Source organism: Pseudophryne corroboree, chromosome 1 (genome assembly GCF_028390025.1).
Source record: "Pseudophryne corroboree isolate aPseCor3 chromosome 1, aPseCor3.hap2, whole genome shotgun sequence".
Lineage (NCBI taxonomy): Eukaryota > Metazoa > Chordata > Amphibia > Anura > Myobatrachidae > Pseudophryne > Pseudophryne corroboree.
In genome coordinates, this window is record NC_086444.1 from 1,210,351,007 (window position 1) to 1,210,357,146 (window position 6,140).

Consider the following 6,140-nt stretch of genomic DNA (forward strand, 5'->3'; position numbering starts at 1 on the left):
TCCTTCTCACCTGCCCCCAGAGCTACTCCTCTCCTCCTCCGGCACAGGCGGCTTGTAATGAGACAATCTGACTCATTACAATGCCGCTGACTTTAGGGAATGCGGGCAGTTGCACTCTCAGGGTGACTGCGCTGTGTACCAGGCACACCTGGCACACATGTAGTTACGGCCCTGATACAGCCCACCAAAAACCTTTGCAATCTGGTGGACAACTATGCAATAGACGGCACCTATCCTGGTGTATCCATGCCTATTTCCCTATAGAGTGTAAGCTTGCGAGCAGGGCCCTCCTACCTCTTTGACTATTTGTTATTACCCAGTTTTGTTATATCATTGTTATTTCCAATTGTAAAGCGCAACAGAATATGTTGCACTATATAAGAAACTGTTAATAAATAATAATAATGCTGATAATTTTTTAACAAAGTACAGTACAAATAAGCTTCAAATAGATAGCATTCTCTAGCTTCAAATTCTCTAGCTTTCTACGTAAGTGCAGATAGCTAAATGAATAGAGTGTCTGACTGCAATACCACAAGCAATGGGTTTAAGTCCTAGGTATGTCAGTATCTTGAATTGTAATAAAGGACAGTGTGACTGAATAACAAAGCGCTTTTAATTTAAGTTCATGAATGTTGTAATGGAATTAGCGATGGAAGGGGTGGGGGAAGGAAGCAGAGGCGGTTAGAAGATGCTGGGCTTCATAAAGGTGGAAAGCTACAAGTGAAAGTAAGAAAAACAGATAATTGACAAACGCTGCCAACAGCGCCCCCTACTCTACAGCGCTATGTGCAGTGGCACATTCTGCACATACCTAGTTACGACCCTGCTGCCATCTATAGTATAGAACCATCGGATCTCCGCCATAGATGGCAAAACCACTGAATGAAAGTGGCAAACCATTGATGGTTTTTAACCATCAATGGTTGATCGCCATACCTACTTCACCAGTAACAGTCATTGTAACATTTCCACGACTGTTGTCAGGTGATGTTTGCAGTCTTAGGACGTGGCTGATGTTTGCGGTCTTTGTAGGGTGTACAGTTCCCGTACACCATACCACATTCCATACCCCTGTCACGGAAACGTGTCTTCTGTCCACAATGCCATCATGCTGGAAGCAGCAGATGACAGTGGGCGGAAGCAGTGTAGAAGGAAAGATGTTTGTGTATCCCGGCTAGCATCTCAATATGGACATAATGCTGGATAATAAATGTGCCTGGCAAATACTCTTCAAGATCCTTATCACTGTTCCTTTGCAAAGAGTTATCAGTGGGACTGTATGCTGTCAATAAATATGGTGTATCCACCACCCATAAAACACACATCCTAAACTGTTGCGCCATACAAAACATCTTTGGGCCTGCCACTTGTCCCAGTTTTCACAAGCAGACCTAGATTTCGGCCAAGGTTCATCATGCTATGGAACAAGATGGCGTAATGTATCGGAGTAGCGTTGTTTTGCCCAGGCTCAGGTGACAAACTGTGCAGAGAGTGCGTGTTTCTTGCACGCACATTGTACATTGTACACATCTGTACATTGTACAGATCAAAACTGTTAAAATGAGACAGAGGGGGTTGGAGAGAATGGTGTTTATGCATCTTCCTTGCTGTGAAGTTGGGTCCACAGACATATTTATTTCTCAAATGAACTTCAACGAGGCATATATTCCAGGCTAAAGTCTTGCTCATATAAACACGACGTACATCCTTGATGAAACTCAAAAGTACATCAGTTGTGAGAGCAGCCATTTTTGTCATCCGAACCTGTGTTTTTGAAAATGCATTGCAACCAGTTCAAGGTTACCAGTGATATTACGGTGATTATGGAGAGAAGCCATTATGTAAGCTGTGCTTTCATTACTTCGTATTTCAGCAAAATCAGTGGTTCTCAGACTCGGTCCTCAGGACCCCACACGGTTCACGTTTTCCATGTCACCCAGCAGCTGCACTGTGTATGATCAACTGTCACATTTTGAAAATCTACAGATGACCTGCAAAACATGAATCGTGTGGGGTCCTGAGGACCGAGTTTGAGAACCTGTGAGCAAGATGATCAGTTTTGTGTAAGTACTAAGACACATTATTGACATTGGCTCAACCTACAAAATGGCTTCCTCCACATGTATCACGCTGCATTGTCATGAACATTAGTGCAGACTGCAAAATGGCTGCATACAGGCAAAATGTCATTTAAAAACAAAATACTATAAATTGATATGGCATAATAAAAAAAAAATCTGTTTTTCAAGATGTTTAGCATAGTTATTGCTGGATTGCCATGTCAAAAAACATAAGTAAATACCACATCCCAATGCAGGGTTAATAAATGCATGTATTTCTACATAATAAACTGCAGGCAAAATGTATTCTGTCATTTCCTATGCAAAACCCTCTTCACAGTTAACCTAGTTTCTTGACATTGTCTCTGATCTTGTCTCAGAAGCTGACCTCTGCAAGTGACATACCAAGGCTCGGAGATAGAATTCCCTCTTGTACCGGATTGAATCTGTTTGATATATTTAAAGTCTTCTGTCATATGTCTGTTCTTTCTTCTCTCCTTCCAGCTGCTCTTACAGAGGTCCTCAAGGACTAGGTTGACTTGGACAGGATCTGAGCGTCCTGCTTTTGAAATAATATTTATGGTAAGCTACTGTAAATTGCAGAGAGATGACAGTGGCAAATTCATTAAATTAAGCAGTGTGGAAGTGAAGTTCTAACTCTGTAGACGAGTTTGCCCTTTGGCCCTCTGCCTTCCTGTGACAGATATTCTTACTGAAGAAAAATGTCAGCGTGAAAAGTTATCTCTGTTCCTTTGTGGCCTAAAATCCATCTAAAGTCCCAAATCTCTCCTTAATTGACGGTGAAATGTCCCATGTCTTTCTGTGCTGCAATTGATTCCAAACAGTTTTTCATCCATCACTGAACTCTATTCATGCTCTAACCATTTATCTTCTCATCTACCTGTTCTAATTAATGACTTAAAGGCCAGACTCTGAGCTATGTGACTGCACAGTGTAAGAGATAACATCTTACGGACGCATTTAGGCTTTGATGAAAATATAAAACAGGTCTGATGCTCAGGTAAGTTTCATAGAGAATAAAGTACCAGGAACAACACTAAGAATTCCTGATCAGGCAATGTAACATGTCCATCTCCTATATATTAGGCCAAGTCTGTGACTCTGTGCCTGGCCGTAACGCTGGGCGGAGTTACAGCGGCCTCTGCTCTGTGCCAGCACACCACTAGGGAGGCGGAAACAATCCCCAGGGAATAGCCGCCACTGGACGGTCGCCTTACCGTGGCCGGCCACACAAGAGCGGGATAACGGCGGGTGGATGGAGGGTCACTACCCCGAGGCCCCTCAGCCGGAGCTCTGTCCCCATTCAGGTTGCCGGGGCAGGAGGGATTCGCGCTGCCGGGGGCGGAGTGCGGGCTGTGCATGCGGCTTCCTCCTCTCGGGCAGCACGGTCGAGCAAACTCCAGCCTCCGCTGCTACCAGGAGAGATGCTGCTGGCGGCGGAGGCTGGAGATTGCTCGACCGTGCTGCCCGAGAGGAGGAAGCCGCATGCACAGCCCGCACTCCGCCCCCGGCAGCGTGGATCCCTCCTGCCCCGGCAACCTGGTGTCCTCTCTCCCTGCTGTAGCGCTCCCGTTGCCTGTGTGACCGGCCCAGGTGAGCAGCGCTTGCAGCGGGGAGGGGGATGGGGGGGTTGATGGTGATGGTTATTTTTTTTTGGGGGGGTGATGGTTATTGCCGGCGAGGGGGGGGGCGTGGTGATGGTTATTGGCGGTGCCCCCAGTGCAGGTCCATGTCGAACCAAAAACCTGTTGTCTAAATGCTGCAGCCTAAAAAGCCAAAATGACTCTCACAATGAGTCATACTCCCCAGCCCCCCCACCCCTCCCACACCCGCATCACCCCTGCTCCCAACCCCCCACCCATGGCACCAACGCCCCTCCACTACACACAGCACCCCTGCTCCTGCACCGCCACCCCTCCCCAACCTGCAGCACCCAACCCTCACTTCTGTGAGTATAGTTGCTACCAATGGACATTGGAATAATAAGAAACACTAATACTGTGACCATTATGTGTCTAAGCGACACTGCTACCTGTGGGCACTGTGTGTATAAGCGGCACTGCTACCTGTGGCCAGTGTGTATAAGTGGCGCCGCTACCTGTGGGCACTGTGTGTATAAACACAGCTACTACCTGTGGCCATTGTATCTAGAACCAACTCTGCTACCTGTGGGCACTGTGTGTATAAGCGACACTGCTACCTGTGGCCATTGTGTATAAGTGGCGCTGCTACCTGTGGGCACTGTGTGTATAAACACAGCTACTACCTGTGGCCTTTGTATCTAGAACCAACTCTGCTACCTGTGGGCACTGTGTGTATAAACACAGCTACCTGTGGCCTTTGTATCTAGAACCAACTCTGCTACCTGTGGGCACTGTGTGTATAAGCGGCTCTGCTACCTGTGCCATTGTGTGTAGAACCAACTCTGCTACCAGTGGGCACTGTGTGTATACGCGGCTCTGCTACCTGTGGGTATTGTGTGTATACGCGCCTCTGCTACCTGTGCCCATTGTGTGTATAAGCGCCTCTGCTACCTGTGGCCACTGTGTGTATACGCGCCTCTGCTACCTGTGGGTATTGTATGTATAAGCTGCTCTGGTACCTGTGGCCACTGTGTGCATAAGCGCCTCTGCTACCTGTGGGCACTGTGTGCATAAGCGGCTCTGCTACCTGTGGGTATTGTGTGTATAAGCGCTCTGCTACCTGTGGCCATTGTGTGTATAAGCTCCGCTGCTACCTGTGGCCACAGCACTTTAGTGTCTTATCTACAGTGCATTGCTGTTAGTCATCTGGTACTTCATGATGCAGACACTAGCAGTATATACTACACTATGTTATTCATTGTGCCCTGCGGCCACTCTGCACGCCCTCACAAAGGGCTACGCCCCCTTGACAATCGCACGCCCTTCCCCCTTGCAATATTTACCCACTGCCATAAAAATATTTGCAGCTAATACTCCATATAATAACAATTATAGCACAGCTGAAGCCAGTGCAGGAGTTAACGGGTCGTAGCCTCTTGCAACGTTATTTTCTCTCTAACACCTTGCCTCTCTTTATCCTCTCCCTACCACCCTGCCTCTGCCTATCCTTTACCGATCGCACAGCGTTTCTGTACATTGCCCCCCCCCCCCCCCCTACCCCACGCCTCTCTATCTTTTCTCAAGCGGACACCATTTCTGTATGCCCTCTATATTGCCCTGCATTTCTGGATCTGTTATCTACCTGCCTGCGTATGTTCAAAGGCTTGCAGGGGTTAATGGGGCGTAGGCCCTAACGACGGTGTGAAGAGCACCCGTAGGGCGCGATGAATCACCTAGTTGAGTAATACTTAGGGTTCTATTCATGAAGCAGTGAAAAGTGTGGAGAAGTGAGCCAGTGGAGAAGTTGCTCCGTACAATTGTATAGCATGCAAATTATGAATGTTACTTCAATGCTAATTGGTTGCCTTGGGCAACTTCTCCACTCTTTTCACTGCTTCATAAATAGACCCTTTAGTCCACTTAAGCAATTGTGTATAGTCCACTTATATGGAACAAACCAGAAAAAAAAGACAAAATACTAAGGGTGTAGTATGTCCTCAATAATGTAACACCCAGTGTTGTATATGAATAAAATTTGATGGAGTGATAATAGATGGAGTCCAGATATCCCCTCACAACCATGTCACAATGACTTCAAATAAAGAAGCCTGGCATTATTAACCAACTCACAGTGGACTGGGGCAATGGTTCATATAAAGGTTCCTTTTAAGGTGCTATTTGCCCATCACGTGCAGAAAGGATATACTGTAATTCACCATCAGGGCCGGCTCCAGGCATGTTCGAATAGAGCGGCCGCGCAGGGCGCCACCTTTAATGGGCGCCGCCATATTCAAACCTGGAGCCGGCCCTGTGCAGCATTACCCGGCCTGTGTGCCAGTGCACGCTGAGCGGCGTCGGTGTCTAACGTCAGACGCCGGCGCCGCGCAGCGTGCATAGTGCACACACCGCTTTGGAGGCCGCCCGTCCGCCCGCACCCGCAGACAGCAGCACTCCTCCCCCTCCCAGCGCCGCA